Genomic DNA, 22,026 nt, shown 5'->3' with positions numbered 1-22,026 from the left:
TGAAAAAGGAAAAACAGCTGCAGAAAGACACTGGACAATAGAAAAAACTTCTGAACTAAATCAGCCAGTGTACTTCAAGGATGTATTGGCCTCAGAATGGAAAGCAGGATATGTGTTACGTTGGGATAGGTGTTTTGCATTTGTATCGACAGGAGAAGAAAAACTATGGATACCATCTAAGTTAATCAAGATCTGAGTTGAACAAGAGAAACATCTTAATGAAGAGAAATGACAAGTCATCCAACAAATTAGGTCCCATGAGGTGTTCGGAGACCTCTCAAAGGTAGAGGAAGTGTTCTGTTCTTACAGGAAAACAGAGAAAACAGCCAAAGCCACTGAACATGTAGGTACCTACAGAAGAGAAGACAGCTCTTCAGAAACAATCACTTAATGAAGCAGAATCTGATATATGGTAAAATTATTTAATTGTAGTAAACTATTTCTATACAGAAATCTATTTCTCTCTACTATCTTGTATTCCTGAAGTCCCAATTCATGTAAACCAATGCTGGCTTTGGAGTTGGATTTGGCTTTCCTTCTCTAAATTCAAGCATGTTGTTAAGATTAAATTCATGGTTTCTGCCTTAAATCAAAAAGCCAATTGTTGTAAGGCAGAAGAAAACAAAATCTGGGGACTCATTTCTTATATGCAATTTTCTCTCTGAAATCCTAATTTTCTCACATACGTTTAATGCTTATTGTTGTCTTTCCCTAATGCATACCTTAAAACTTGAAAATTTTACTTTAATATTTATGTGTAACTTTTCCACAAGGAATAATAACGATTCCTAACAGCAGTCTTTGAACTCTCCGGAAAGAAGATGAGGCCCCACATCATCGTTTCCACTTGACTCAACCTGATGCATCTGAACTACAAACCTCACCCTAAAACTGGTTTGAGACTATTTTGCTCGAGACAACTCATGACTAGCTAGCTGTAATGGATGGTGCAGCTTCTTATTACACCCTGGCCAGAGTTTCAAATAGAACTACAATCAAGCATTTTCTGCCACACAGTGACTAGCTACATATGTCACAGCCAGTTCTGTTGAGAAATTTGGTTGTTAAAATTTTCTTCCTACAGGATCCATTGGAGCAATCATCGTCCCATTTCAGCAGGAAGTAACCTTAAGATAACGATGCCTCCTTTCCCTACCCTTGGAATTTTGGGATAATAGTCATCTTCTTTGGGTTGATTGTAGTTATTTAGGGTTGGGTATGAAAGGTGATGCTTACACTCAGGTTTATCTTTTAGACAGGAATAGGGAATGGTTGGGAAAGGTATGGTTTAGATGGGATATAGATAGATTAGCCTATTATCTTGTGAGTTTGAATAAGAATGAGATAGTATTTTACAGCTTACATTTTTATATATTCTTATATGTGATAAGCTATGTAAAACTAAGTTTATATTTTGTTATATTGTGTGAAATTTTTCCACTTATGATGTTTTATGCACATTATTTTTACCATATTCTATGTATGTATACTTTTCTTGTATTCAAGACATTTGTATATTGATACAATTTGGGATATTTATCATGCTGCCCTTTATAGTCTTGTCTTGACATTTCTACTCTACCTCTATTTTAGGGATTTATAGGTATGTATATGTATATAGTTACATTGTTTAAGTATTTGTTCCTGCTTTACTCAGGGAAGTTTTAATCAGTTTTTTAGCTAAATTCCTGAGTATTAGAGATTATCTTCACTCATGTTTCCTGTACCTATGAGATTAGTCAGATATAGATGCTTCATCTTCAATCACTTCATAGACATGCAGAACATGGCATTTAAATGTTTTAATATTAGTACTCCGTTGACATGAGACACTATTGCGCCTGACAGAACCATGCACTTTACAGAAAATATGTTGGACACTGTTGTTGCTCCTGCTGGAGTTCATTTATGCCTCACCTAATGGCCTGTTGGGCAAAGAACTGCCCCCACCTTGACCACTGATTTGGACATGCAGTCCTATGTGCCTGCAGGAGACAAATATAGAAAACTGCAGGACCTTGCCAAGTCAGGGTAAGACGGCCATTCTACCTCCCTGCTGTTGTTGTGGTCTATTAAGTTCTCTTGGCCTTAGCCAAAACTGGGTGTACCAACATTGCTGTGAGAACTAGGGTGACTGTCCAGATGGCTTGCTGTTTCTGTCCTTGCTGCACCTTTTGGAAGTTACCCATCTGCACTTCCTGTCTACCCTAGTATCATTATTTTCCTTCTCAGGTCTTGATGAGGTTGAAGATTGAACTATCACAACTATTATTCTCTCTTCCTAGTTAGATATATTGGGTACTAGACTTACATTTTCCAGCTTAGGACAACTCTATTGTAAACTCCGTTATGCCTTCACCCTAGGACTAGATATGTAGGTCATTTTGTTCTCAATTTTCCTTTTCTTAGAGCACACTTGTTATTCACTGTTTTGTATATAGTTTTGTATTAAGCCTAAATCTTTTCTTTAGACTAAAAGGGGAATTGTAGTGAGATAGTCATTCTGTGGCACTGACCACGCCCATTGGGGGTGGAGCCATGGGCGGATGCGACCTGTGGAAGGAGGTCTAAGGAAGGGGGGGGGAAGCTCTCTTGATGGCTGGTCTCGGACAGGAGAGCATCGGGTGGAATTTCCTGGTAGTCATCTGTCTAGGTTGTAAGTTATTTCTCCCTGAATAAACATCTATTCGGCCTATTTGTTTATCCTGATCCTTATTTAACAGCAATACAATGCTACACTGTTTCATCAAATGCCCTGTTGTAACACCACAATGATGCTTTTTGAAATCTGATGCTGCGTTGTAATATCACCATGCTTAAACTAAAGACAGCATCACTATGTATCACCATGGCATCAATATAAATAACTCTGCCATCACAGTGTGGCTTTTGGCATCACAAGTCTCCTTTGTTCACATGCTGTATTAATCCTCACAAGGCCCCAGAAAAGAACATTATGATTTAATGGTACAGAGTGAATTTGTGACATCACAAAACCCAGTATGACATTACAGCGTTTCATTGGTATATCACAATGATCTTCTGTGCAGTCACAAAATAGCATTTTAATATTACACAGCATTTTAATATTACATGCACCATTGTGCCATCACAATGTGAAATATGACATCTAAATGCCCCATTTGGCATCATGATGTGCCACTGTGATACCACAAAACAAAGCACTATTCTGACTACATGAAACCCCATTGAGATATAAGAGGTTCCACTGTGACATCACAATGCTCAAGTACAACACACAGTACTCTATCACAAAGGTGACTACTGAGGATTTAATGTTCCATTTTTCTTTTGCAATGCCCCATTGTAGGACAACAGTGCTGTATTGTGACACCACCATGAATATTTTTTACAACACACTATCCCACTAAGGAAACATAATGCCCTATTGTGACATCATAATTCCCCATTGTGGCATCATGCTGCTGTATTGACATCACACTTCTGAATTGTGACACCACAATGCCCATCGTGATGTAATAATGCTTCATCGTGACATAACAATGCTGGATTATGACATCACAAGGCTAAATTGCTATATTAAATGGCCATAACAGTGTTCCATTTTACAATTACAGTGCTAAATTATGACATCACAGTCCTCATTGTGATGTCAGGATACCAAATTTTTTCCAGGTTGTGTCATCACAATGCCCCAGTGTGATACAAGAATGTTTTATCATTACATAGTACCTTGTTGTGACATTGCAATGCACCACTGTAACATCATAATACCCATTGATGCTACAAATTCCATTGTGATACAATATGCCATTGTGATGTCATTGTGCTTTACAACATCACTATGCACCATGTTCACTGTACAGTCATCCCTTGTGACATCAAAATGCACACTATGCCATTACCACATGAACTGTGACATCACAACGCTGGGGATGTGAATTCCCATACTCCTTCTTCAGCACATACCCTGATAAGTCTCCCCTTCAGGGTTATCTCATAGCAGCTCCTTTCCATCAATCTGCACTTAAGTTTTAACACATTCAGCCTCTAGTCTTCTCTGAATTGTGCTTGTATTCACTGAGGCAAACCTAAACTTATTCCAACTCTTGAATTCTGCTTGTAGCCACCAAAAGTTTAAATCTACTTATCCTAATGGTTTTAGGCTGTTGCTGTTATTTTCTTTGTGAATTTAGTCCCTGTGTTGCTAAAAAATCTTTTTCCCCTATCTTGTTCATAGGCTATTTATTCTTTCACATGCCCACATTTCCAACTGAGATTATTTCTGTTAAGCTAATAGAATTCCCTTTAGTATTTCCTATGGAGAAGATGAATATATCTGTGCTAAATTCTTATTATTTTGTAGTGAGAAATGTCTCCATTTGTTTTTCATTTTTGAACATTATTTTTCTACATAGCATTGTAAGTTTGTGGAATATTTGTGGGATATTTTTATTTTTGGTTCTACAAATATTCCATTTGTTTTCTTGTTTCCAAACTAGTTAGGAACTTAGTTGACAGTTTTATACTTGCTCCTTTCAAGCTGGTGTTTCTTTTTTTGTTAGACTTTTGAGATTTTTCTATCTTTGGAGTTTGATAGTTAAACATAATGTGTTTGGGCTTGGTGTTCTATGCAATTATTTGAGTCAGTATTCATTGAGGTTCTTTTTATTTTTGTTTTGTTTTTAGATATCTTTTTTATGTGTATGGGTTTTTTGTCTGCATACATATCTGTGCACCACATGCGCTCCTAATGCCTGCAGAGGCCAGAAGAGATCATCAGAGCCCCTGGAACTAGAGTTTCAGACAGTTGTGAGCTTTCCTGTGAGTGGTAGGAGTCTAACCAAGGTCCTCTGGCAGAACAAGGGCTCCTAGCCAATGAGTCATCTCTCCAGACCTCATTGAGGTACTGTTCAAACAACATCTGCCATAGGGTTTGGAGTCCTGTTTGGTTTTTTTTTTTTTTTTTTTTTTTTTGGTTTTGTTTTGTTTCAAATGTGATTTCTGGATTTTTCCATGCTCTCTGGGTTTCCAGTTATGTACACAGCCTACATTCCCCTTCAGTTGTCTCTGTTCACACAGGAGGCTGTGGGTCTCTTTGCTTATTATCCCTCTATTCTTCACACACCTTAATATCTAGTCTTAAGTTCTCTGCATCTACTAATCTTTTTTATTATGTCCATTCTGAAATTAGTTCCTTTATCTGAGCTTTTTTATCTCAAACACTGTGTCTTGTTATTTTTAGGATAGTCATTTGATCTTGATTTCATTTATTAAGATCATAATTTTTTCACTGAAATTTTCTGTTTTGCATTTATTTTGCTATATTGTCAAATATTATGCATCTTTGTAAAGTTCTTGTTTGCCAGCTTTTTATTTTCATCTGTTGTATCACTACTGAACATTTTTTTCCTTGCATTTTCCAACTCATCACAGCCTTGCTAACCTATTTGGGAAGTTATGGGTAAGACTTCATTATACAGTAATGGAAAGACAGCTCAGAGAGTAAGACCTCACACTTCACTTGCAGAAGACCTGAGTTCACTTCCCAACACCCACATCAGGTGGTTTACAACTCCGGCTCCAGGGGATCTGATGCCCTCTTCTGGCTTAGAAAATATCCATGTTCACAGGAACATACTTCAACAGACACACATACCCATAATTTAAAAAAAATTAAAAATCTAAGAAAAAAGAAAAGGGACTTTTGCCTTAGTGACAGTTAAAAATGCCAACAAATCATTTTGCTACAAGTGAAGCCCTGGTAGTAGGTTATGCTAAGTAGGCTTCAGTACAATTTTTAGCCAAATACACATGTTATTACCAATATGGCATCCACTCTACAGGGTTTCAAATAAATGGCCCAGCAGTTCATACATTTCACAAATCAGTAATCATTCTTTCAAACAAACAAACAATCATCTTTCTTCACTCTGGCCTCTATGAATAAGTGTGCTGTTCTTTAATCAGCCAAAATCATGTGTGGTTAGCAGGTCCAGTGAGTGACCACTGATAGCTATGAAGCTTGCCACACCTATCAGAACTTCCTCCATAATTCTGTGGACCATTGTGTCCCATTGGGGGGTGGGCAGGTATTTGTGCTTTCTTTCTTTGACTTTTTTTCTCAAGAGGCCTGAGGGGGCTAGACCTTGAAATCTGGACATCATACATATTAAACCCATGCTCTGTCATTGAGCCCCTGTATTTGTTTACCTAACTACCTAAAAAAAAATAAAGGATACATTTTTTTAAAACAACTCAAATTGAAGAGAAATAAAACTTGCTACAAATAAGATCATGCTCTTACCTGTCTTGTTTCTCTTCGGTTCCCTACCCTGTCTGCATTCACAATAAGTGGAGCTACACTGAACCTTACCAAGGATGAATGTCAAATTCTGCAGTAGAATTAAACATAACAGCCTCCCAGGAATAAAGTAAACAACACTTGACTTTAATGAGCAGCTCATGTGAGGATAAAGCCCAGGCTGGGTCTTAAAGTTAAAGTTTTAAATTAAAACTAAACATATGCCAGTACATAAGCCAAAAAATATAGGTATCTAAAGATGCCCTAAGGCATTATGAGAAAAATGTGCCACTTAACTGTACCACAGGAAAATTCTACCCTTGTCCCCTTGTTTCCTCACTCTGAATTCTGTGCGGGTACATGGGAATGCCAGGTTTATAGGAAGGTGGATATTAGTCAGAGTTCTCAAAAAGACGTTAGAGACTGTTGGGTAATCCAACAATGGCTGTCTCACACTGGAGAGGTCTAGAATTCAGTAATTGTTTGGTTCACAAGACTTAATGTCTTAGCAGTTTCAGTCTGGCCCTGAACCCTAGAGGATTCCTAAGGTCCTGGTCTTCATTCTATTTGGAAATACCAAAGAGGCTGGTTCTAATATTGGTGAAGGGTGCTGCAGGAGGAGGATAGATGGACCTGCCAGGCAAAGTTAAGGCAAGCAGGCAAAAGTAAAGTTTTCTTCTTCTATGTCCTTCTATCTGGGCTGCCACCAGAAGGTTCTGCCCGCATTTAGGGCTTATATTCCTGCCTCAAAATAGCTAATCAAAAATATCCCTCATAGGAGTACACAGCATCTTGGGTTTTAGTTGATTCCAGATAGTCAAGCAGACAACCCAGATCAGCCTCCACAATGGCAATATAGAAACGAAAGACGCACTTAGCTTCTGTCATGGAATCATGAGTAACCAAGCAGAAACACTGGACCTAGAGCTTCAAATTTCCCAGAGATACCTGGGATGATTGGATACTTTAATTCCTCTTTTCTGAAAAGCTTATATCTAAGTATCACTATTGATTTGTTTTCCTGAAGAATCAAAGAGGGTTGATACCAGCTACAGGACCTGCAGAAGTATGTGTTCTCAAAGTGAAGGGAATGGGCTAGAAGAGATAACTCAGCAGCAAGAACACTTGCAGAGGAATCCAGTTTGGTTTCGAGCAGACACATAAGGTAAGAGGGGTTTCACAACCTTCTGTAATTCCAGCTACATGAGATCTGGCACCTTCTTCTGACATCAACACAGACATGAGTGCACACATACACACACATACACATGCATTTGTGCATATGTATGTATTAGCATATATACAGATTTTAAAATGAAGTTCTTTAAAAGCAAAGAGCAAAACTCTGTATTGGCCATCTTAGATTCCTCTACTGAGAATTCTCTATTTAGTTCCATACCCTACTTTTTAATTGGATTATTAGGTGTTTTGGTAACTAACTTGAGTTCTTTGTATAGTTTGGAAATCAGCCCTCTGTCAGATGTGGGGGTGGTAAATATATTTTTCCATCCTGTGGGCTACCATTTTTGTGTTGTTGACTGTGTCCTTTGCCTTACAGAAGCTTCTCAGTTTCAAGAGGTCCCATTTATTAAGTGTCCATCTCAGTGTCTCTGCTACTGGTATTATGTTCAAGAAGTAGTCTCCTGTACCAATACATTCAAGTCTACCTCCTACTTTCTCTTCTAAGAGGTTCAGTGTGGCTGGATTTATGTTGAGGTCTTTGATACATTTGAACTTAAGTTTTGTGCATGGTGATAGATATGGATCTATCTGCAGTCTTCTACAAGTCAGCATCTATAAACCAGTGTTTTCAATTCGACTCTATTGGTCTACAAGTCTATTTTTGTGCCAGTACCAAGCTGTTTTCAGGACTATAGCTCTATAGTAGAGTTTGAAGTCAGGGATTCCTCCAGAAGTACCTTTATTATACACAGTTGTTTTGGCCATCCTGGGTCTTTTTTTTTTTTTTTTTCCATATAAAGTTGAGTATTGTTTTTTCAAGGTCAGTGAAGAATTGTGCTGGGATTTTGGTGGTGATTGCATTGAATCTGTAAATTGCTTTTGTCAAGATTGACATTTTTACTATGTTGATCCTACCTATCCAAGAGCATGGGAGATCTTTCCATTTTCTGGTATCTTCTTTAACTTCTTTCTTTAAAGACTCAAAGTTCTTACTATATAGGTTTTTCACTTGTTTGGTTATCATTACCCCAAGAATCTAAAATGGCTGAAAGATAGTGTAAAAAGTGCTCAACATCCTTAGCCATGAGGAAAATGCAAATCAAAACACCTCTGAAAAATTATCTTACTCCTGTCAGAATGGCGAAAATTAAAAGAGAGTTTATGCTGGAGAGGATGTAGAGAAAGAGGTACACTCTTCCACTGCTAGTAGGAGTGCAAACTTGTGCAGCCACTTTGGAAATCAGTATGCTGGTTCCTCAGGAAAATGTGTATCCGTCTACTACATGATCCAGTAATTCCAAACTTAGGCATACACCCAAAAGATGCACATTCATACAACAAGGACATCTGTTCATGTATGTTCATAGCGGCATTATTTGTAATAGCCAGAAGCTGTCCCTCAACTGAAGAATGGATGGAGAAAATGTGGTACATTTACACAATGGAGTACTACACATTGGGGGGAAAAGGGACAATGGAATCTTGAAATTGTCAGGCAAATGGGTGGAACTAGAAGAAACCATCCTGAGTGAGGTAACCCAGTCACAAAAATAGTATATACTCACTCATATATGGATTTTAGACATAGAGCAAAGGATCATAAGTCTACAATCCACACCTCCAGAAAAGCTAGGTAACAAGGTCCCCCTGAGAAAGGGAAAGGGAAAAGATCTCCCAAGAAAATTGGGAGCATGGGAGAGGAGGGAGGGAGTTAGGAGAAAGAGGAGGAGAAAGGAGGACATGAGGGAGCAGGAAGATTGAGTCAGGGAAAGAATAGAGGAGAGCAAGAAAAGAGATGCTATAATAGAGGGAGCCATTATAGGGTTAAAGCAAAATCTGGCACTAGGGCACTACAAGTATGACCCTAACAATCTAAGCAATAATGGCAAGACTACTTTAAATGCCCTTCCCTGATAATAAGATTGATGACTACCTTATATGACATCCTAAAGCCTTCATCCAGTAGCTGATGGAAGCAGAAGCAGACACCCACAGCTAAACACTGAGACAAACTTGTGGAATCCAGTTACAGAAAGGGGTGGGGGTAATGAGCAAAAGGATCAAGACCAGGCTGGAGAAACCCACAGAAACAACTGACCTGAACAAAGGGGAGCTCATGCACCCCAGTCTGATAGCTGGGAAGCCAGCATAGGACTGATTGAGACCCCCTGAATGTAGGTGTTAGTTAGGAGGACTGGGCAGTCTATGAAGCCTCTGGTGGTGGATCAGTATTTATCCCTAGTATACATACGAATGGCCTTTGGGAGCCCATTCCACATAGAGGGATACTCTCTCAGCCTAGACACATGGGGGAGGGCCTAGGCCCTGATCCAAATGATGTGACAGACTTTGAAGATCCCCTATGAAAGGCTTCATCCTCCCTGGGGAGCAGAAAGGGTATGGTGTGGGGGTTGGGGGGACAAGGGAGGAGGACTGGTTAAGGGTACTGGGATTGACATATAAAACAAGCTTCTTTCAAATTTAAATTAAAAATATTATCATAAAAAACCCCTCTGTATCAGAGTTCTTTCCATGGCATATATTGAGCTCTGGGTTCAATCCCAAGACTAAAAGATAGAAAAGTGATTTAAAATAAGTACCTGATTGCTGGAAACTAAAACCCTTTTTTTCACTGATATGCCTTATTTGAGTTACCCAGCAGTTGGTTAATTTGTAAAATGAGATGAGAGAAAATAATACCATTTTTTTTTTACTTTATCAACAATTGTGCATTTCAAATGGATGAGCAAATCCTTCACATCTTAAGCATGCTGGCCATCACTCCGTGAATATGATAGGTGAAGCTTGTGCCTGCCACGTGCCCAGTGACATACAGATAAAAATCTACCAGAAGCCTTCCCTAAGCACTTCTTTGTGCAAAACAAGAGTCTGATTTAACTCTTGTCATTCAATAGTTCCAAACTTTGACACATCATCCACTTAGAAATGTAAATAAATGTTGATCATATGCACAGCTGAGCACTGGGAAGTAAACATTCTATTAAATGCATTGAATGAGGGAAACATTGAAGGATTTGATGGTGTCACTCTGGTTATTGACTGTTAATCTCTTTCTACCTGCAGCCTTGGAGCATAATGAGAATAAGGACAGGGAAGTATGGTCTGCAGCACACAGAAGCTGCAGAATCCCTGTTTGTCAAATCAGTAAAAACATGCTTCCATTATCCATTTATTATCTCACTTAAAGTTTTCCATTTGTTTATTTTGTGAATGATTGTTTTGCCTGTATCTGTGCATGTACACTATGTTATGCATTTCTGATGCCCTCAGAGATCTGATTACGATGTCTGTTCCTTTGGAACTGAAGTTACAGACTTTTGCAGGCCACCATGCAGGTGCTGAAAACCAAACCCAGATCCTCTGCAAGAGCAATAAGTGCTCTTAATCACTGAGCCATCTCTCTAGCAGCTCATTATCCCATTTTAACTTCAACATTCCCCTGTAAGGTAATCTTCATGTCTGTCTTTTCATTTACAAAATTGGGACTCTGGACATTAATAACCTCCTTTGACCAGTGTCTATGCCTATGGATGAGTTGGCAACATTCTCTCTACTGAGGCTGCTCTCATATCTAGGCTGGCTCACTAGGTAACAAAAGCAAAGGCTAGGAAGTTAAACAGGATCTAGATTTGCCATTGAGGATCAAGGTAGAAATAGCCAGCCACATGCTTCCTATGAGGTAAAATGAGGGAAAAAAATCATAAAATATGTTAGATTTCCAAAGAATTATAAGAGATAAAGGAAAACAGAGAATATAACCATGGAGCTCTGTGTGGAACACACATTTGGGTAATATGAGGAAGCCAAGGGGTTCTCTTCTCACTGAAGAGACTTGGGGAGAGAAGACAGACAGCATATCTGGTGAAGAACCTCAAGATCCAAAATGAGAATCTTCAGAATTTGCCATATAAAATAGTTTGCAAGAAGAAATGATAGGTGAAAAACGTAACCCCTCAGAGCAATGTGTGGGCACTAATACTGCATAGTTATTTGCACCCTTGTGGCCAAGTCATCCTTTCATTACCTTAAACACGATGTGATGTGGAACCTGAGGTACAGCTTGTATACTTCAGGTTATCAATCCCTCCATATTTAGCTACTACCACCTTAGCCACCAACAGGTTCATAGCAATGCACTCAGACCCTCTTCACAGTATGCAAAAAGAAAAGCAATTAGAGTATGCAGGACAATATTCTCAAGTCTGGCTGGTGGGTTGCTTTGGGCTTATCCTTGTTTTTAACAATTTCTTTCAAACTGGCTTATAATTATGCGACTACAGTATCCACTAGAATCAACTGGTCTTCCAAACCCAAACACGTTTATCTTTATCTAAATGTAATTTATCTGAAGTGCCATGTTTGTGAGAGCATTATATAATACTTGCATGGGCTTCTATTTTCTTCTTAAATAATGAAACATGCTAATGGAAAATATTCCCTCTAAATAAATTTTAATGAGCACTTATTTGCCCAAATCGTCCTTTCTCTGAATGGCAGAAAATTTAATATGAACTTGAAATTATCAGGAGCATTTTTTTTACAATGAGCTTTAGGAATAAATCATGCAAAGATTAATTCTTTTCCTACACCTTCCTAAACTGCAAAGGCTTCAGTAGCAACTATGTCCCAGATGCAAATTGAGTGCCAGGGTCTTATCTTACATCTAGACAGCAAAATGTCACCTCAGGAATCATGTCAAGGTATAAACATTAGGGGAGCTGGAAGTGAACAAGGGAGAAGCCAGATTGCTACAAAGGGCATGCATCCCCAACAATGCAAGTGTCTACTAGATAACTTTTAAATGTCCATGCACTGAGTCTTTGTCTTTCCTTAGAAAGACAGCAAATGGGATGCATTACTCTGTCTCCTGGATGGACTAGAGAGTGTGGGCCTCACTGTGCAGCAAGACTTAAAGTGGAGACAGATGGAGAGCTTGACTAAGTACCTTCCAGAGGAGAGTTCAAGTCAGAACAAAATTATGAATCAGTGGAGTAGGAAGGGGGATGTGAGAGTGTCCCTCAGATGGAATGCACATTAGTTGCTCCTATGTATTTTCTCTGCATCTAAAATGCTGCCGAAGGGAGTTGTTACCTTTTTGAATCTCTCTCTCTCTCTCTCTCTCTCTCTCTCTCTCTCTCTCTCTCTCTCTCTCTCTCTCTCTCTCTCTCCAGAAATGATACTGAAAGGAATCATTTAGTTCAGTTCAAGGAATACATAACCATATCTCACAGAGGCTTTGGAGTATAAAATCAACAACTGCAGAGATGTTTCCATTTATCAGGGAGCTGCTCTCTGGCATGCGTGTGTGGGGTGGGGGTGGCTCAGTAAACTCACCAGTCAGTGCCAGATAGTAGGATTCTTCTCTCTTAAACAGCATCAGCTGGGTGAGTGCCTCCAGGAGGTAAACTCACATCAAATTCTCGCTCTTGCTGTCCATAGGAGGCTTCTGGATGCAGCCAGTGAGCAAAAGCCCTACACTATGATGAGTGCCCAACTCCCTAGTACAATACTGCCACAAGGCCAGTGGCTATCCTAAAACTTATCTTTCCTGGAAACAAACAAACAAAAAAGAATTAAGGCAGCTAATGGGAATGGGATGGGGTAGGGGTCGGGAGTGAATGTAGGGGGTTTAAGTCTTGCTGCTCAGTGAGGCCCACGCTCTCTAGTCCATCTGGGAGACAGAGTAATGCATCCCATTTGCTGTCTTTCTAAGGAAAGACAAAGACTCAGTGCATGAAACTATTAAAATTATCTAGTAGTTAAAGTTAAAACAAACAATGTAAAGGTATGATAATCACAAATGGTAGATATGTGAATCCACAGGCTAAAGTTCTAGTCTAAATTCTTTTAAATCTCTGCTATAAACATAATTAAAAAATCATACCCATCTTGCAAGGCTGGTGGACGATTCAGGGAAACAATAGGACTTCATGGCACGTCTTCCTGATCTCCACCAGCTCCATAACAAGGAGGTTTTGGCCCTTCTGTACCTCACAAATGCCTCTGAACTTCCCCGGCTGTCCTGACACTTCTGTCCAAGATTAGCCCTCCGTCCATAGAAATTATTTCTAATTATAATCATTTTTAAATGATTTGAACCAGGAATCTCAGAAAGGATGTAGTAGATGTAATTAGTCACATAAAGAGAAAGTGAGACAAAATAATAGTAGATGTGATAAAAATTATTTTGTGTCAGGTGGTGGTGCACACCTTTAATCCCAGCACTCTGGAGGCAGAGGCAGGTGGATTTCTGTGAGTTCGAGGCCAGCCTAGTCTACAGAGAGAATGCCAGGATAGGCTCCAAAGATACACAGAGAAAAAAAAATTATTTTGTAACCAATAATGACAGTGTATCACCTTTTAATTTAGATACACTAATAATAATTCCTAATTTTAAAACATAAGAATAACATTCAACTTTCAAACATTTAATAGGTGTAGGAATTTTAATTTTTTATTTTTAAGTTTAATTATACAGAAACCAGTATTCACAACTGATCTCCCATCCAAATGCTAACCAGTGTGATTCTTGCTTACCATCTGAGACCAAGTATGTCCAGGGTAGTATGGCTATAGATAACTTTTTCTTTTTAATTTCATTCTAGCAAATTCAATCTAACATTACCAACATGGCACAACATTTCACTACTCATTTTGAGAAGAAGAAATTAAGGCTTTGGGGATTTATGTTGCTCCATCCAGGCTAATGAAGAGTTGTCAAAAAAAAAAAAAAAAAAAAAAAAAAAAAAGATTTAAGTAAAAGCTTGGTTCCAAATCACCTTCACTTTGCACAGTATCTGCCTACTTGAATAAATCTCTCTGAAAGAGGTTCATCCTAGACCATACCAATATTACCAATATGTCTCCTCAGTATCAGTAGCAAACATTAGTGGTAGCTCAGGCTAGAGCCAACTAGCCCATTAACTCTTCTTGATCCATACACCTTCTACTACTTCAAAGCCACCTATCCCTGTGTAGATTTTTCTGTGAACACCCAGATGTTCATGACAAGAGTCTTGAAGTCACCTGTAAATCTCTCAATCCTCCATCAATGGCAAATGGAGACAGCTCAGTGAGCCCCACCTCTTAAGAATCTTGCGGATCTGATTTCACCAGGCTGGTGTTAGCCACCACCATATTTTCCCTGTTATTGCAGTAATTTCCCAGAATCCATTTTTTTTTTTTTTTTTTTTTTTTGCTGTCTTGTATTTGATTCCAGGAACCATCCATCACCTTTGTGAAGTAAAAGCCCACACCTTTCCTGCCCACATCCTTCCTCCTCAGTCCTCTCAGCAAAGTCAGATATTTTATACATTAGATATCACCAGTTAGGTCTACCTATTCCCAAGATTAGCTCACCCAATTTCCCTTTAGGTCTAGCTTATCAAATCTCATCTGACCACCAGGCCTAACCATAATGCATGTTCTGGGTGATGTATCCTAGCTGGCCATCTCCACGTTCTTGTCACTGAATCTCCTCCATGCCTTCTGAATATGATCTCTTTTTTTGTGGCTTCTTTCACTCCATGTAATAGAAATAATAGTGGTCTCCCTAAGGATGTTTATATACCAATACTGAAATTTGTGAATAGGAAAAAGAGTCTGCTGGTGTGACTAAGCTAAGGATAGCAAGATGAGGAAATTACCCTGGATGAATTACTCTTGCCCATGGAATCACAGTGGTCTTTGTCACAGACACAAGAAGGCAAGAAGCAGAGTCTGGATAATACAATGACTGGCCAGAAGCCAGGAGCTAAGACTTGCAGAAAACTTTAGAAGCTAGATAAGACAAAGAAATGAGTTTTCACTTGGAGCAGCCAAGAGGAACCCAGCTCTACCAAAATCTTGATTTTAATCCCTTAAGACCTATTTCAGATTTCTCACTTCCATAACTGTAAAATTCTCAATATGCTTCATAATAAACCATCATGTGTATTGTTATTTAGGTCATCCTCAAGGAAGCTAATATATCTCTCAACTCAGCTTCCACTCCAGGACTTTATGTTTCTCCCTTATAACAGAACAGCACACTCCTACTTACATGAACATATTTTACACATATCTCCATGTATATGTCATCTGGGATATGTGGTTTTAATGTTTACCCTCTTAATTAGAGACTAATTTTAGTCCTCGTGTATCTTGTATTGACCATGCAAATCTCCAGCTTCTTTCACAACTGATTCTGAAAGGAATTAACAGATTCAAAGGAAAGGTTTACAGTGCATTCTGTATCGGGGAACACTACCACATATTGGTCAAATAGTGGAGAGGAGTGGGCTAAGACTACAGAAAAAAGAGCTGTTCACATCATGGAGAAGGACCATCTCTAAGGCTTAGTTTATCAGCCTTCTAAGTCATACAGAAGTAGATGCTTGAGAGCATTTGCCAACCTTCCTTGGGTGCCTGAGTTTATATAACAAGGAAATGAGAAGTCGGGTGAAATACAGAAGATTCCTAGGGAACTGACTCTCCAGAATTCTATCATCTGCCTTCACTGGTGAAATTAGATGTGGCCAAGACTCAGTGTCTACCTGCTGTGGAGTGCAGGGACAAGGAATTAGGTAGTGGTGTTCTTGTGAGGAGAGGGGAGCATTTCTGAGTACCTAACATGTACACATATTTTTTTTAATCCCACTGTGGCTTGAATGTAAAATCTCTCCCATGGGCTCATGTGTCTGAACATCTGGTCCCCAGCTTGTGGCACTGTTTTGGAACATTGTGGAATGGTTACATATGTCATGAGGACCCTTGCTGAAGGAGTGGGTCACTGAGGGAGAATCTTGAAGCCTTAAAGCTTGGCCCCACTTCCTGCTCACTCTCTGCTTCTTAACTATTGTATACGTGACATGACCAGCAAGATTCCTACTCCTGCTTGCTGCCATATCTTTCCCACCATGATGGATTGTATCGCTTGGAACTGTAAGCTGAAATAAATCAACCTTTTCTCCCTTAAGGTGTTTTGATCAAGATATTTTATCATAGCAACAGAAAGGTCACTGAGACAGCCCCCAAGTTACAGAACACCCCCAAATCACTTTTTTGTAGCATAATGATAAAGCTACTGTTCAAGAAGAGGTAGTCTGGTGCTGGACTTGAATTAACCCATTAAAAAGTTAGATATATCTAGCTTCCACTTGTAGCTCTGGTAGTCACAGTTAAGCTAATGGAGTCATATATATTACTTTCAAAATCAGGATGCCATGCCCACCTCATTTGTCTATCCTTCAGTTTAAAGACGAGCGTGCAGATTAGATCCATGACACATATTACATCATAAATAAACACTAGGAAATACCATTGTTAATATCACTACAATTTTTAATCTACTCTGAGAAAAAGGGGACAATATCATTGACTGAGTGCTGTCTCTAGCTAGGCGCTTTCTCAGGCAAGCACTTCACATTCTTCACCATCTTCCACTCATACATCATTGTCCAGTGAGAAAGACATCATAATTTCCAATGCAGGGGAGAAATCCATCCTGGATGGTGGAGGGGGGGTTGTTTAGAGTCACATTGTGAGGAAAACAAGAGGATGCCTGTTGAACCATAATGGATGCCTGCAATGAAGGCAGAATTAGCTGCTCTTTCATCCTGTGCAAGAACAATCGGTACCTCTATAGAAACACTGTGAAGAGAATTCAAACCTGAGCATAAAGTTGCTGAGAAAGGGAAATTGGCCAAACCTACTGCCAGTGATATGAAGGTGATCAACGGGAGAAAAGTTCGAAGAGAATGTAATTCTTTCTCCCTTCTTTGAAACAGCTGATTTCCCTAGACAAATGGAGAGGCAAATTCTTATAATTACCTATGCATACATTCCTGTCATCTTCTATATTTGCAGAAAGTACATTTTCATTTTTAAGTTAAGGAAGAAAACAGAGATGCCATTTTTCATATCCTCACAGGCTGCAAACCCTTTCCACCCTTACTTCTCTATTACACTCATCAGCACAACATGGTATCAGGACTGTCTGCACTAAGTGAACAAGTGTATCCAGGGGGAAAAAACAATGAGAGCAATGTATTCTGTATCTCATTAGTCTGAAAATATAATGAACTGCTTCCTCATTCCTAGAAAGGGGAACTCGGGCCTCTCTCTCAATGGCGGTTAAGTGTTCAAGCAAAAAGTCTCTGGTGAACAGGAATGTCAGTCCATAAGGACAGATGTGGCTCAGCGTTGTGGCTTGCCCACCCATCTTCCTAGACAGCTAACTGCTTTCCTATGTATGTTCTGTACCCTCAATCAAGGGAAATCTAAGGTTGACAAGTTCTTTTCTAGGTCTTGTTTGCCACTATGGAGGTGTGTGTTTTATACAATGAAAGGGAACAGACACAGCTGTCTAGATAACTGGTACCTCCAGGATGTCCAACCTTTTAACATTGTAGCCTCATAGGCTGCAGAGTACAGATACATATTAGGCTTCAAGTAAACTTGTCTATCCCTTAAATACTGGACTGAGATCACACTGACACCTTTTGGCATCTGATGACCTCACTGCTTTCTTCTCTAACCCAATCTGACATTCCAGTTGATCATATCCTTCTAAAGCAACAGACCACCTTAGACACAGAGCTAAGAATCATCCATTAGCAAAAATGGACTTTTATACATTTGTAAAGTTAACCTATTAGAATAGCAGTTCTAGAGACTCTCTCAGAAGCTAGTGGGAGAATGCTCAGTCCGTTCTGTGGCCTCCAGCTTCCACCTTTTCTAGGCCTGCCTTGGAGTCAGTGAGTCCAAGTGGCAATGTGAGCCCTGGTCTCTAATATTTCTCCGAGGACAGCAGGGACCTGGCCAGCTTCAGTCCTCAGATGGGAAAAGTGAGAAAGTATCTGAATTATGGGAAACAACTGGTACCCAGGAGAATGACTAGAAATCAGTCCGCACAGGAAGCAGATGGGAGAAAGGTTAAAGACGAGTTGTTTATACAATAAGCTATATTCTTGTTGAATCAATGCGATGTGAACAGTATAGTCATGCTTTTAGAAAGCACACTGTGGGCTGAGGAAGCAGCTCAGTGGGTAATATGCTTCTCACATTAATGTGAGAACCTGAGTTTGAATCCCCAGAACCCACATAGAACTGGACATCTACAATCTCAATATTCCTATAGCAAGATGGGAGGCAGAGACAGAATTCCCAGAAGTTTTCAGGCCAGGTAACCTCACAGAAACAGCACTGAACAAGAGATGCTGTCTCACACAAGGTGGGCTGTGCAGACTGATCCCTGAGCTTGCCCTCTGCCTCCATATCCACATGGTAGTACAAGCATGCCTGCATTCATACCCACAAGCTTGCACATACATCATTTACTCATACACACATGCCACTGGAAGAAGATATCCCTATTTGTCTTGTTATCTGTAAATGTTATAATTATTAGTAATTATTTATTTATTCATGTTTGTGCTGCAGACTTACCCTTTTTTTCCTAAATTTTATCTATTAACCATATACCACTGTCAAAATGAGAAGACGCTGTTTTAAAAACTTACAAATGGGAGCAGCAAAGATGGGCTCTCTCTCTCTCTGTCTCTCTGTCTCACACACGCGCGTGCGCACACACACACACACACCCCTACCTCCTGGAGAAGTTTACCCTGGGCAGGTGGGAAGAACCTAAGGGCCTGTGCTAGGTGGTCTGATATGATTAGAGAGCAAATGTATGGAAGGGTATGGGAGGACGAGAGACAGATATGTAGATGCAAAGGCAGTGAGGAACAAGGCTGCTGTGGGAAGCCTGCTTGCCTTCTGGGGCCATGGTGACATCCGATCCTGAGCTGCTGCCAAGAGTCATGTCTGGATACATGTCCCTACCAAAGCCACAGTCTGTGTCCATATCCACAGCTCCCGCTACCATCAAATGCCATGAGGATGCCAGAGGTTTGGTTTATCACATGTGGCCACATTGGTATCTGAGAGCCATGCCAGCACAGAGGCCATCCTGATCTGAGTGGCCTGGGCTGCCACTTGGGGCTATGGAGACATCCAGGTTTGAGTTCCGACCAAGGGCCATGTCTGTGTCTGTGGCACTATCACCAGAGTCTGTGTGGATGTCCAAAGTACCTGTTGCCATTGAGGAATAGATGAGTGCCAGGGATCTGGGCCTCAACTTGGGGCCATTTTGGCATCCAAGGGCCACCCTGAAACTGGGTGACACCTATCTGAGTGTATTGCACTGTCATCTGTAGCCAGGGTGTCAACCCACCTGAGCTGATGCTGGGCGCCTTGTCTGGGTCTGTGGCCCTACTGCAGCCAGGGCCTATGCTAATATTCATGGCCCGGGACCACTGAAGGCCGTGTGGATGCACAAGGTCTGGGACAACCCCTGAGGCCATGTTGCTGTCCAAGGTCCATCTTGTAACTGTGGCAAAGCCAATCTGAGAGGCCTGCACAGTCAGTCACCTGGGGCCACGGTGACATCCAGGCCCAAGATGCTGCTGAGGACCATGTATGGATCCATGGTCCTACTGCTGCCAAGGTGTATGTTTATGTCCATGCCCCAACTTCCCACAAAAGGCCACAAGGATGCCTAGCTTCTGGGCTGTCACCTGTGACCATGTTGGCACCTGATGAATGTGCAACTGTGGGGGCCATGCTGACCTGAATGGTCTGTACTGCCCCCTGTGGCCATGGTGTCCTCTGGGCTGAGCTGCTGCCAAGGGCCATGTCTGTGACTCCTATTGCCACCAAGTGCTTGGGGTCTCTACTGCCACCTGGGACCATATTGGAGTCCGGGGAGCGCTCTGCTGCTGGGTCCATGCCAATCTAAGTGTCATATTTTGCTAGCCTGGTCCATGGTGACATCCAGACCCAAACTGCTACTGATTGCCATGCCTGGGTCTGTGGTTCTGCTACAGCTGGGGTTTGTGTTGATGTCCATAGCCCATGTTAGCACAGGGCCCATGCAAACCACATGTTGAATCATGTGTTGCTAAGCTGGTCCTGCCCCCTCACTGGCCCAGGGAGAGCTACCCCCTATCACCAGGGAGCTGGACCCTGTCCCTCACTGGCCCTGAGGTTCAGTTATCCCTGGTATAATGGACCTTGATGACCTTGGCTCAGGAAAGTTGACCCCATCCCTAATAAGAAAGTTGGCCCCCCCACCACCACACTTGGGAAAGATTGTCCCACCCCTCACCACAGGTGTCAGAGACCTAGCCTTACCTCTTGTCTGAGGGGAATAGTTTCAGTAGCCCAGACTGACCAACTCAGCAGCTACCGAGGTATACATCCAGGACTTTGAGCTGGCACACCCCAACATCTATCCCATTTATGAGCTGTTAGAATACACGAAGGGACTTGTCCTGCAGAGCTATGGTCTCATGGTCTACATGACACAGAGCAACAGCCAGTGTTGAGGGAATGCCGGAAGCCAGAGGCCTTGAACCTGACCAACATCACATTATACAAAGAACATTTGCAAAGAAAGCTGTTGGAGCAAAGGGGTACATTGCATGATACCCAGCAGCCCCCAGTGTCACTCACATAAATGCAGAAGCAATGCAGAGCAAGACTGAGGAGTGTAGTAGGGGTTTTCCTTTTCTGTTTTGTTCTGTTTTCTTGTCTATTTTTCTGTTTGTTTGATAAGTGAAACTGATATTATTTGAGGGGGAGGGGGCAACGCTTGGCTTTATTTATTTATTCTGTTATTTTATCTTCTTTTTTAACTTTATCTTATTTTTATTATTTCTTTCTTAAGTTTTCTTTGTGGGGACACTAGAAGGGTAAGGGGCAGATGTGGAAGGACTGGGAGATGGGTGGAATTGGGGTGCTTGACGTGATATTCCCAAAGAATACATAAAATGTGGTGGGGGAGGGTGGAGGAACACAGGGGCACTAGTCACAGAGCCAAGTGAGTCCAATAATAAGAAAACATGGGCATTCTCCAGACTCCCCTGTGCCCACAGGTGGCTTTCCTCTAACCAGTGTAAGAAAGCATTAAAATGTACACATCGTCAGATGATTAGACTGCAAAACGTGTAGACAAGCACTGCCTTCGCATAGATCAGAGTGGGGTTGCTCAGAACAGGAAGAAGTGGAGTCAGCTTCCGCTAACTCCGCTATCTCAGAGCAGAGCAATGTCTCTTTATCCCCACCTGGAATATCAGGAGTAGCAGGTAACACTGCAAGGAAGGGAGCAAAGGAAGGAGGGGTTAGAGACATTGATCAGATACAACTGAGCTGAGGTAATCACAATCACTCAGGGCCAGGCTTTAGAGGAAACAAAAGTTTCACAGCCAGTTTTGTGACCATCCAGCCTGCAGTCTTTGGATAACTTACTCTCATCTGGCTTCATGTTTTCATCATTATACACATCCCCTCTACTGTCTCTAAGTAACCACGCTTGAAGTTTACCAGAAAAAAAAAAAAAAAAAAAAAGATTGACTACTCATAAAATGAACTAGAAAAAAGTGGCAACTGTGAATTGGAAGCACAAACACAACATCTCAGCTTAGTAAACTTGCCATGGAAATGAAGTGTGTTTGCCTTTGCTTTGGCATCAAATGAAAGGAAACTCAAACACTGTC

The sequence above is a fragment of the Phodopus roborovskii genome, unplaced genomic scaffold (genome assembly GCF_943737965.1).
Source record: "Phodopus roborovskii unplaced genomic scaffold, PHOROB, whole genome shotgun sequence".
Taxonomy (NCBI): domain Eukaryota; kingdom Metazoa; phylum Chordata; class Mammalia; order Rodentia; family Cricetidae; genus Phodopus; species Phodopus roborovskii.
The sequence above is the reverse complement of the archived record's forward strand: the minus strand, read 5'-3'. Positions refer to the sequence as shown.